The sequence below is a fragment of the Schistocerca nitens genome, chromosome 2 (genome assembly GCF_023898315.1).
Source record: "Schistocerca nitens isolate TAMUIC-IGC-003100 chromosome 2, iqSchNite1.1, whole genome shotgun sequence".
In the NCBI taxonomy this organism is placed as follows: Eukaryota; Metazoa; Arthropoda; class Insecta; order Orthoptera; family Acrididae; genus Schistocerca; species Schistocerca nitens.
Genome location: NC_064615.1, coordinates 381,781,298 through 381,793,810, shown reverse-complemented (window position 1 = coordinate 381,793,810; position 12,513 = coordinate 381,781,298). Strand labels below are relative to the sequence as shown.

Below are 12,513 nucleotides of genomic sequence, written 5' to 3'. Positions count from 1 at the left end.
CATTGGCTGCGAATGGAAATTGATTTAAATCAATGGGGAAAGTTGAAGATTCGTGCCGGTCCGGGATTCGATCCGGATCTCCTGCTTACTAGGCAGATGCTCTGACCATTGAGCCAGTCGGACACAGAGCTTATCGCAATGCACGCACTACCCTAGCAGGGCTCCCGTCAGACCCAAATTCTCAACTTATTCACACACTACGAAAGTAGCGCCCCTTGCCCACTATCCTCATGACTCGCGGCATTTCGGCAATTCACGTATGAGCTCGAATATAGTGGGCATCTGCACTGAGGAGATCATTGGCTGTCCTCGCCTTAATTATATACACGTGGAATCTGTTCTTTGCGACACGTCCGAAAGAACAGACACCACATATATATGAAGATATGAATTATATTCATACTCCATAACAATGTAACAACACAACCGGTACATGAAATTGTCAGTGGTGCTTGTCATCTAAAATTTATACTGATAATAAGCAACTGATTGAAAAAGAGTAGAATAAAAATTTTAGGTGAAAGAAATCGCGCTCTTTATAGTTACGTGCTCGTCAGATAAATTACGTTTGTTCTTAAGCGAGATAAAACTTGTAGTATGTCGATTAATATATATCGATACAATGATACTGTGTATCGTGTTTGTTGAGACGAAGGTAAACCTCCATTCATTGTGTTATAGAGAGTGTTTTAGAACGACGTTTTGAAAGTTTGGGGACACATACCCTACATGAGAACAAAAAAAGGTCCAATAAACGTGGGCTCTAAAATGCACATTTTAAAAGTTATGAGCACTTGGTCACCCTCGATACTGTGAACCACAGCCCTTCTACTGCAAGCTCTTTGCTTTCCACATTTTGGGAGGAGGTAGTATCGACCAAAACAAAACAAAAAAATATGTTCACCAAACATAGGCTCTAAAATGGATATTTTAAGAGTTACGTGCACTTCTTCATCTTTTCGCTACAGTGAAACACATCCCTTCTGATGAACAAGTGCTCACAGCTCTCAAGGTATACATTTTGGAGCCCATGTTTACTGGACACTTGAAACGTCCCCTTAGAAAATTATGTATTACTGTGCTGGTAAACCTCTTACGTTATTTGATTTTCAAACAGCTGAGCAGAACTGAACGTACTCAGACACTTCTCTCATTACTTATTCTGATCAGCAGTAAACTGACACACAATATTTTTAGTGCAACGCAGTCTAACTTTCAATAATCCCCACAAAAGAATGGCCCTGACTAACAATAACCTATACCTTTCATGAATCACTTACCTCACAAAAATCTTCGTTACTCGAACTACTGCAATACAGCGAGCGCCAATACTGCCAGCTAAAGAAAAGATTCTAACTGCTGAAGGCACTAACTACGGATAGGCATAGTTAGCAAATGAAAGATTTTGATAGGGAACAAACAATGTATTTACCTGAATAATGTTGAAAAGTCATCATATATATATATATATATATATATATATATATATACACGAGGGGCGTTCAGAAAGTAAGCTCCGATCGGTCGCGAAATGGAAACGACTATGAAAATCCGATAAAGCTTTGCACAGATGTGTTGGGTAGTGTCTCTAGTATAACCCCAGTTAGCATCACGTCGCTCTTCTCATTTCTGAGCTCGCAGTGAGTGCGTAAAGATGTCTAGAAAATAGTGTCTGCCGCCAAGTACGAGGGCCTGGTGAGAAATTTCGCCTGAAGCTATGCAGCTAACATTACATAACTGTCGTGCTGTTTCTTCTTCAAGACAATTCTCAGCCGCATTCTGCAGGGGCAATGAAGATGCTCCTGCATCGTTTTCAAATGGAAATGTGAGATTACCCACAATACATTCCGCAATTGTCTTCCCCTGAGTTTCATCTCTGGTCACATGAACCGCTGTCTTTGAAGACAACATTTTGACACAGACAACGAGGTGTAGGCCAGCGTGGAGAATTGGCGGAAAGCACTGGCGGCTGCCTTCTATGATGAGGCTATTGAAAAGTTGGTACAACGCTATGACAAAAGTCTAAGTCAGAACGGCGACTACGTAGAGAAGTAGCTGAAAGGTGTAGCTAATTGTTACAAGTAAAACATTTCGGATGTTCACTGTGGTTTCAATTTGGCAATCAATCGGAGCTTACTTTCTGAACAGGCCTCGTATATATATATATATATATATATATATATATATATATATATATATATATATATATATATATATATATAAATTAATGACAGCCATCTCTACAAACTTACTTTTTTATCTGGCGGACACACGTCCAGGTCGTCCTCTTATAGCAACCTCTCAAAACTCTGGCATCTCTCTCTCCATATCCACCACTGCTGGCGGCTCACCTTCAACAGCCAAACGCTACGCGCCGTTTACGTCCAAATGCCCAACACTAGACAAGCGAATATTCCAACAATCAGTCCAACCAGCCACAGACTGCACACAGCACAGTCAGTGATTTCCATACAGACCGCTACGTGGCTTTACCGACATAAAAACCTAAACAGCCTACTTACACACTTTTCTCTTGTTTTTGTATAAGGAACCTGTTCCTAAATTTTTAAAACGTCATTTTGAAACACCTTGTAATTGTAGCTGGGTGACTGTGGTAGCCGCACCATAACAGAAGTGTCTGCAGTGAACCAGAGACCGACACCTGTCCCTGCTGACACTGTGATTGCGTGCAGAAAACAGTTGAAAATTTTTGGACAGACAGTAATGCGGCTGAGCAGGAGAGACCATAGCCTCCTCGCCACCGATTTCGAAGCTTTCCAGCGTACTAGTGAGGAGCACTGCAAGTTAATTAGGATGAAAATTTCGTATTCAATAAAATGTGAACAAAAGTCATGAGGCAAGGGCCGTTGGGACAAAGGTGAAAATGTTAGCATGATCTATAACACAGACATTTTAGTTGCGCATACTGTGGTGTCACCGCCAGACACCACACTTGCTAGGTGGTAGCCTTTAAATCGGCCGCGGTCCGTTAGTATACGTCGGACCCGCGTGTCGCCACGATCAGTGATTGCAGACCGAGCGCCGCCACACGGCAGGTCTAGAGCGACTTCCTAGCACTCGCCCCAGTTGTACAGCCGACTTTGCTAGAGATGGTTCACTGTCTACATACGCTCTCATTTGCCGAGACGACAGTTTAGCATAGCCTTCAGCTACGTCATTTGCTACGACCTAGCAAGGCACCATATTCTTCAAGAATGTATTCTGAACTGATAATATTGTGAATCATGTACCGTCAAGAGCGACGTTCATCATTAATGGATTAAAGTTAACTACCAAACTAGCTACGTCCGCTTTCTGAATTCTAATTCCTTGTCATGTTCCAGACCTCACGTCAGTATAGTTCTTCCCTCCTCACGCCAGCCTGCGAGAGCTAAAACGCGTGCATTTCGGCCTCCTGTAGTAACACGATGTTGGCTCTTCAGCCAACACAACACATACCATGGCCAGTACCTAATAGTTTCTGAGTATTACTGATTTCACGTCGTTTTTGATATACACTGCTGCAGTGTATGGCGGGTCGTGGCCCGTCGAACATAAGCTGGAGTGAGGTGGAGGTTACACCATTAAGTTAAGTAACGGTTTAGACTTTGTACATATGTACTGTTTGTGTTTCCCTTTTTTCGTTTATAAATGTATAGCCATGGTGTTCTTTTAATAATTGACAAAGGTCTTTTTAGGCACTTGTGGGTTTTATTGTTCTGAAGAAGGTGTAGTTATCTACGCCGAAACCTAGCTAAACACTAGATGCTTTTTTCGCAGTCGAGGAGGGTTTCTAGTTTTTTTAATATACACTGCTACTATTAAAATTGCCACACAATGAGGAAAAAAAACAAGTAAATTTTACTAGTTGTGTATATACAGAGTGTTTCAAAATGACGTTTTAAAAATTTGGGGATAGATAAGTTACACAAAAACAAGAAAAAAAATATCCAGTAAACATGGGCTCCAAAATGTATAAATGCAGAACTGAAGAACTTAGTTACACAAAAACAAGAAAAAAATATCCAGTAAACATGGGCTCCAAAATGTATAAATGCAGAACTGAAGAACTATGATCACTTGTTCGTCCTCTATATTCTGAAACACACCTCTTCCACTGCAAGCTCTTTGCTTTCCATATTTTGGAAGGAGGTAGTTAGTCGGAAATAAAAAAAGTCCAGCAAAACAAGGGCTCTAAAGCGCGTACCTTAAGAGTCTCTCCTTCGGTAGAACTGTGTTTCACTCTAGCGAAGATGAACAAGTGCTCAGAGCTCTTAAGGTACGAACTTAGTCCAGAGTGACAGAGCATTTCTTTCTTGTTTCGGTGTAAAGCACCTGTTTCCTAATTTTTAAAATGTCGTTCAAAAACTCCCTGTAAAGCAGTGGTAGTCAACCTCTTTTACCTACCGCCCACTTTTGTATCTCTGTTAATGGTAAAATTTTCTAACAGTCTACCGTTTCTAGAGTAATGGTGATTTGTAAAGTTGAGATAGAATTTGACTTTGTTTATAAAGCAGCGTTACAGCAAGTTACAGCATTTAATAAGAGCTTCTTACCGAGCACTTAAAGTAAAAATTTTATGAAAATCTAATGAAGATTTTTGTTTAATTCCTACCGCCTGCAGATAACCACGAAACCTGGAACGTGTGCTGGTGGGCTTTAGGGACCAGGCTGACTACCACTGCTTAGAGTAGAGCGAGGAGAATACGCAACTAAATTTGTAGGTCAGCCGCGGGTTATGAGTTGCAGGGTGCGAAATTTAACACACTGAGCTGCCACATCTAGCAGAAACAATGTCTCCCTCTCTGCTGGTCATCGATTCTAACTAATAACAGATACAGGTACGTCAGTCACTGCTCTTTCAATCCTATTCCAGGGATCATCGACCTTTACTGGCTGACGGATGGTGGCGTAGTAGTCTTCCAGTAATTCAAGAACTGATGTTTCCAGTGGGTGAGAGGGCTGGAGGACGTAGATGGTCATGGAGACACACGACACCTTTTTTACCAAGGAAACCCAGGACAACGCGGATAACAGGCGGTTTTGCGTTACCTTGTTGGAAGTCATCGTCACGAAGCCCCCAAATATATGGCACAGTTACTGGCCTTAAGGGGAGACGGAAGGCAAGAGGGCTTCAAAAATACGATTTTTAGATTTTAGCGTATTTGCAATGTCTGGTCTTTCCTACGTGAAACAGTTTAGTTTTATATAAATACGACAATTTTTTCATGAGGTATGATGTTTTTCCTGAAGCTCTGTGCAATCTGGCATTTAAATGCCATGCCTTCCTTTTTGAGCCATGCGGAGATAATGCACAGCATTTAACTAAATTAAATCATACCCATATTTAGAGACCTTTGTAAAGATACCTTGTTGAAGAAATGTCTTCATGGGGAAACCCAAAATTTAAATGAATGTGTGAATTCTGTCATTTGGAACCGGTTACCGAAAACTATTTGTTCAGCTTACAGCCCTCAAATTTAGTGTATGTAATGCTATTTTATGCTTCAGTGATGGTATAATTAGAAAACTGAATGTTTGAGAATTATTGAGCATGAAATCTAGTAAAAATACTGCAAAATCCTTGGTGCAAATAGATAGAGAATCCCCAAAGCAGATATTGCTAATTTTAAGTGCACTAAAGAAGCCAGACAGAAAAGAAGAGGGACCAAGAAAAGAAAAGAAGATAAGTATGATTCAGATGATGCTGAGTGTGGTGCAGGAAAATATTAGTGGTACGTAATTCTCATCAGTAACTATATTAGAATTGCAATATTAAACTTTAAATTGATTTTCCTCAAAAATACATTTTTTACTTTCAGTTACCATTATTTGATAAACTAATGGGGTTAGAAACATGAAATTTGGTCAATTTGTACTGCAGATGGTAATAAGTTATTACAAGTAAATTGAGAACCACCTAACAATTAGAAACTGTTTTATTATAATTAATGTACAAAAAAATTAAATTTTACTAGTGAAAGAATAAATTTTTTTTCTTCACAATATAAGAGGTATTATGTTCATTTTACTTGTAAATTGACGCGTATATGTTATATACCGGGTGATCAAAAAGTCAGTATAAATTTGAAAAATTTATAAACCACGGAATAATGTAGATAGAGAGGTCAAAATTGACACACATGCTTGGAATGACATGGGGTTTTATTAGAACAAAAAAAAGTATTGCTAGACGCGTGAAAGATCTCTTGCGCGCGTCGTTTGGTGATGATCGTGTGCTCAGCCGCCATTTTCGTCATGCTTGGCCTCCCAGGTCCCAAGACCTCAGTCCATGCGATTATTGGCTTTGGGGTTACCTAAAGTCGCAAGTGTATCGTGATCGACCAACATCTCTTGGGATGCTGAAAGATGACATCCGATGCCAATGCCTCACCATAACTCCGGACATGCTTTACAGTGCTGTTCACAACATTATTCCTCGACTACAGCTATTTTTGAGGAATGATGGTGGACATATTGAGCATTTCCTGTAAAGAACATCATCTTTGCTTTGTCTTACTTTGTTATGCTAATTATTGCTATCCTGATCAGATGAAGCGCCATCTGTCGGACATTTTTTGAACTTTTGTATTTTTTTTGTTCTAATAGAACCCCATTAGAACACTATTTTGTTCTAATAAAACCCCATGTGGTTCATGGTGTGGGTTCCTGTAGTCATGTCCTAGTTCATGAACCACGGGCAACGTATGAGTGGCCAAGTAAGTGGTCCCGACAGTCGGGATACCAGCTACTTTGGAATAAGACTGGGCATCTCGGACATAATCTGAGGCGTGGTCACCTTTGTGCTCATACGGCAAAGAATACCAAATCCACCGGTTAGTCCCTCAACCGTTAGGGGTAAAACTCAATGGGACTCGGGGCAAGTAAGGCTAGCAACCTGCTTCCCTGGTACTTTAAATATGATGCTGGCAACAATTAGAGCAAAATGCATCGGACCTTTGGAGGTGACGGAGTCCCACCTCTAACTGACAAACCAGGGACTCCTAAGATACGACTTGGCAAACAAATGGTAATGAGATGGGAAGGTATTAATGTCAATGGGGGCTACTATGGGAAGAAGGTAGAGCTGGCAGAGGCTGCAAGTAAGATGGGGCTGGACGTTTTAGCTGTTAGTGACATTCGGGTAAGGGGTGAGAAAGAAGAGGAAGTGGGAGAATACAAGGTCTACCTGTCAGGAGTCAAAGCAGGAATAGCACAATGGGGTGTAGGGCTTTACGTCAGGAAAGAAATGGAACCCAGCGTAGTTGCAATAAGGTATGTAAACCAACGACTGATGTGGATAGATTTAACAGTGTCTAGCAAGAAAATTAGGATTGTGTCAGCATATTCGCACTGTGAAGGGACAGATCAAGATAAGATGGATAGTTTTTATGAGGCACTCAGTGATGTAGTTGTTAGAGTAAAGGACAAGGACAGTGTTCTGCTCATGGGTGATTTTAATGCCAGGATTGGAAATCGAACAGAAGGCTATGAAAAGGTTATGGGTAAATTTGGAGAGGATATGGAGGCCAACGGGAACGGGAAACAACTCTTGGATTTCTGTGCCAGTATGGGCTTAGTAATCACAAACTCCTTTTTTAAACATAAGAACATTCACCGGTATACTTGGGAAGGCAGGGGAACCAGATCTGTCATTGACTATATAATAACAGATCAGGAATTCAGGAAGGCTGTGAGGGACACACGTGTATTCAGGGGATTCTTTGATGACACTGATCATTATTTAATCTGCAGTGAAATTGGGATTGTGAGGCCGAAAGTGCAGGAGGTCAGGTCCATATGTAGGAGGATAAGAGTGGAGAAACTTCAGGATAAGGAAAGTACATAACAACGATCTCAGAAAGGTACCAGTTAGTTGAATGTAGTCAATTACAGTCATTGGAAAAGGAATGGACATGGTACAGGGACACAGTACTAGAAGTGGCTAAAGAATGTCTTGGAACAGTAGTGCGTAAAGGTAGGATGAAGCAAACAGCTTGGTGGAATGACACAGTCAAGGCAGGCTGTATAAGGAAAAAGAAGGCGTATCAAAAATGGCTACATAATAGAACTCAGGTGGACAGAGAAAGTTATGTTGAAGAAAGAAACAAAGCCAAACAGATAATTGCAGCATCCAAGAAGAAATCTTGGGAAGACTTTGGAAGCAGGTTGGAGACTTTGGGTGAAGCTGCTGTAAAACCATTCTGGAGTGTAATTATCAGTCTTCGAAAGGGAGGTAAGAAGGAAATGACAAGTATTTTGGACGGGTCAGGAAAACTGCTGGTGAATCCTGTGGATTGCTTGGGCAGATGGAGGGAATATTTTGAAGAGTTGCTCAATGTAGGTGAAAATACGATCAGTAATGTTTCAGATTTCGAGGTACAATGGGATAGGAATGATGATGGAAATAGGATCACATTTAAGGAATTGGAGAAAATGGTCAATAGATTGCAGTGCAATAAAGCAGCTGGGGTGGATGAAATTAAGTCGGAACTCATCAAATACAGTGGAATGTCAGGTCTTAAATGGCTACACAGGATAATTGAAATGGCCTGGGAGTCGGGACAGGTTCCATCAGACTGGACAAAAGCAGTAATCACATCAATCTTTAAACATGGAAACAGAAAAGATTGTAACAACTACAGAGGTATTTCTTTAATCAGCGTTGTGGGTAAAATCTTCTCAGGTATTGTTGAAAGGAAAGTGCGAGTATTAGTTGAGGACCAGTTGGATGAAAATCAGTGTGGGTTTAGGCCTCTTAGAGGTTGTCAGGACCAGATCTTTAGTTTACGGCAAATAATGGAGAAGTGCTATGAGTGGAACAGGGAACTGTATCTATGCTTTATAGATCTAGAAAAGGCATATGACCGGGTTCCTAGGGGGAAGTTATTGTCTGTTCTACGAGATTGTGGAATAGGAGGCAAACTTTTGCAAGCAATTAAAGGTCTTTACATGGATAGTCAGGCAGCAGTTTGAGTTGACGGTAAATTGAGTTCATGGTTCAGAGTAGTTTCAGGGGTAAGACAAGGCTGCAACCTGTCTCCACTGTTGTTCATGTTATTTATGGATCATATGTTGAAAACAATAGACTGGCTGGGTGAGATTAAGATATGTGAACACAAAATAAGCAGTCTTGCATATGCCGATGACTTAGTTGTGATGGCAGATTCGATTGAAAGTTTGCAAAGTAATATTTCAGAGCTAGATCAGAAATGTAAGGACTATGGTATGAAGATTAGCATCTCCAAAACGAAAGTAATTTTAGTGGGAAAGAGATATAAACGGATTGAGTGCCAAATAGGAGGAACAAAACTAGAACAGGTGGATGGTTTCAAGTACTTAGGGTGCATATTCTCACAGGATGGCAACATAGTGAAAGAACTGGAAGCGAGGTGAAGCAAAGCTAATGCAGTGAGCGCTCAGCTACGATCTACTCTCTTCTGCAAGAAAGAAGTCAGTACCAAGACTAAGTTATCTGTGCACCGTTCAATCTATCGACCAACTTTGTTGTATGGGAGCGAAAGCTGGGTGGATTCAGGTTACCTTATCAACAAGGTTGAGGTTACGGATATGAAAGTAGCTAGGATGATTGCAGGTACTAGTAGATGGGAACAATGGCAGGAGGGTGTCCACAATGAAGAAATCAAAGAAAAACTGGGAATGAACTCTATAGATGCAGCAGTCAGGGCGAACAGGCTTAGATGGTGGGGTCATGTTACACGCATGGGAGAAGCAAGGTTACCCAAGAGACTCATGGGTTCAGCAGTAGAGGGTAGGAGGAGTCGGGGCAGACCAAGGAGAAGGTACCTGGATTCGGTTAAGAATGATTTTGAAGTAATAGGCTTAACATCAGAAGAGGCACCAATGTTAGCACTGAATAGGAGATCATGGAGGAATTTTATAAGGGTGACTATGCTCCAGACTGAACGCTGAAAGGCATAATCAGTCTTAAATGATGATGATGATGATGATGATGATAAAACCCCATGTCATTCCAAGCATGTGTGTCAATTTATACCTCTCTATCTACATTATTCCGTGATTTATTCAGTTTTCAAATTTATACTGACTTTTTGATCACCCGGTATATGCAGTAAAATTTCATTGTTTTATCACTTATAGTTATTTTGAAAAGTGTACCTATTCAAAGTGTAAAATAGCATTGGCAGAATGGGGACAAAAATTGCCTTCCGTCTCCCCTTAAGATGTCAGAAATGAAACAGCTGACGTCCAGATTACATGTGCGAACTAGAGGCGATCGTGTTGTGTACTCAGAGGCACCCCATACCATCACCCCACGTATTGTTCCTGTATGGCGACGACGGGTGATGGAGTCTGGCAACGTTCGTTCTCCTCGGAGCGGCCAAACACGGATATGTCTGTCGTAATGATGTACATAGAATAAGATATCGTCTGTGTCCAGTGCTGTCGCTGGGCACCACTGCTGCCCCTTCGAGGGAAGCCGCAACAACGGTCGTACAGCTGTTGGTCCGTTGTGCTCCACATGTCGTCGCACTGCCCTTGTAGTTCCCTGTCTTGCTACAGATACGCCCACTTCGCTGACTCAAAGTGTGAAAACTGTATCTACCTTCTCGGGCTCTACACGCCTGAACCAGTTGAGATCTTGCATGGCGATGAGTATGATTCTTCTGACCCATTCAACCCGTTTTCACATAACAATCGTGGGATTCCGAGTAACGCGAACAACAATATCGCGGATCCATTAAGAGCTTTCTCGATAGACCACGAACCCGGCGCTGCTGAATTTCGACTCGTTCTGATAACGTTTCTCCTCCTTACACGAGGCACAACACGATCTTCTCACAAGCATTTGTGACATCTGAATGAGAAACTGACTGGATTATCTTTCGTTATATGAAAATTGTGGATGGCGTTACTCCGGCCGTCCTTGTGCAGTTGCTCTGAAATGTAAATCATTTGAATAACCAAGGATGTAGTACACTTTATATCAGTTTGTTGTTTTTTGCACGTCGTCTTCACGGCCTTAGAACTGCAATGGCCAGCATTGTGCATGATGAGTAAAGCCTTGCTAAGTGGTGCGGTAACCGATTGGAAGAAGGTCTGCCTTGACATCAACAACAGTTTTAATTCGTTCGATAGAAAAGGTAGATAACCAGTGACGTGAAATATTGTGATTTCTGATTTTAGCAAAACATCACAAACAAGTAATAATTCTGTGCAGTGTAAACCAATCAACGCGTTGTTACCAACAAGCGCAATGCTGTACACCACAGTTCTAACACCATGAAGACGACGTGCAACAAACGTCAGATTGATATAATGTGTGCTTCATCTTTGGATACTGAAACAGTGTTGCATAAGAGTTCCACATTTAAGCCAGCAGTGCTGTAATCTGCTTATATCATAAGCACGTAAAAGGCAAAAACGTGTTTGAGAATAGGATGATAGTTGTGCCATGACAGTAAAAAATGTCAATTAGGGTACTCGAATCCGTTGAGTAGCGTCGAGGCAACGTTTAGAAGACGGACTGCATTGGTATATAATATGCTGGTAAGCTGATGAAGTCTCGTTCTTCTGTTGTCCATAGCTTGTAACAATGCCTGCAGCCTGAACCGAAAATGAAGGCTGTGCAAGAGCTGTGAGGCGACTAGGTAATTAATACTCGTTGCTGTGCAGTCGAAGAAACAATGGAGGGTGACGCACCCAGACTAAGGTGTACCACTCCTGTAGCCACTGGAAATTTGATATCGTGGAGTATTGTGCGCAGGAACCGTCATGCAGATCGTGTGTATATGAGGCATCAAGCTACATTCGCGTCGAATATCGCTTGTCACGGGAGGGAGTCACAAGCTGCGACATGGTCACGAATTGAACAGTGATACGAGTATAGTATAAATTCTCTTTACTTCACCTCTATGGTCACCAATTTTTTGTCATCAGACTACCGGTTTCGGCCTGTAATGACTATCTTCAGATCTCTTTTGTAAAAACTTGTCCTAATCTGAAGATGGTCATTATTGACGTAAACCGGTAGTCTGTTGACAAATAATTTGAGACCATAGAGGTGGAGTAAAGGAAATTTACAGGAGAGAGTGTTAGCAGTTAGCTTACTCACACACAGAACGCTGTAGATCATGGGTCATAGTTCTCGTCAGGTCTGAGTCACAATTTAGACAGCAAAGAAACAGCGGAGGCTTTCCACGCTTGTGAAGAACAGGAACACGTTATTACCGACCAAAAATCTATGAATTGATTGCCATTGGATGTGGCGGTGACTCGGGACAAGGTGCAGACTGTTACAAAAGGGCAATTTTGTTATGATGGACACTTTGAACGCTGGTGTGGGTCTCGATCCAGGGTGTCTGCCACTGTAACTCGTTACAAATGTCCACTTCCTGCTGAAGAGTAAAAATGTATCTCTGTAACATCCCTGAGGTGGTGGTTAAATCGAATTCTTTACTGGATCCTTTCTCTGAAGAAGCGTGTTCGATAGTACCGTAGGAGATTCTTTTTGGAGTTTGGAAGATTTGG

The 12,513-nt window shown here is 41.5% G+C and overlaps 1 protein-coding gene across 2 annotated transcripts in view; it reads left to right on the top strand.

Moving 5' to 3' along the window:
* LOC126236228 (cuticle protein 18.6-like) overlaps positions 1-12,513 on the top strand; it is a 218,521-nt gene that overhangs the window by 141,279 nt on the left and 64,729 nt on the right. The gene's annotated exons all lie outside the window — the stretch shown is intronic.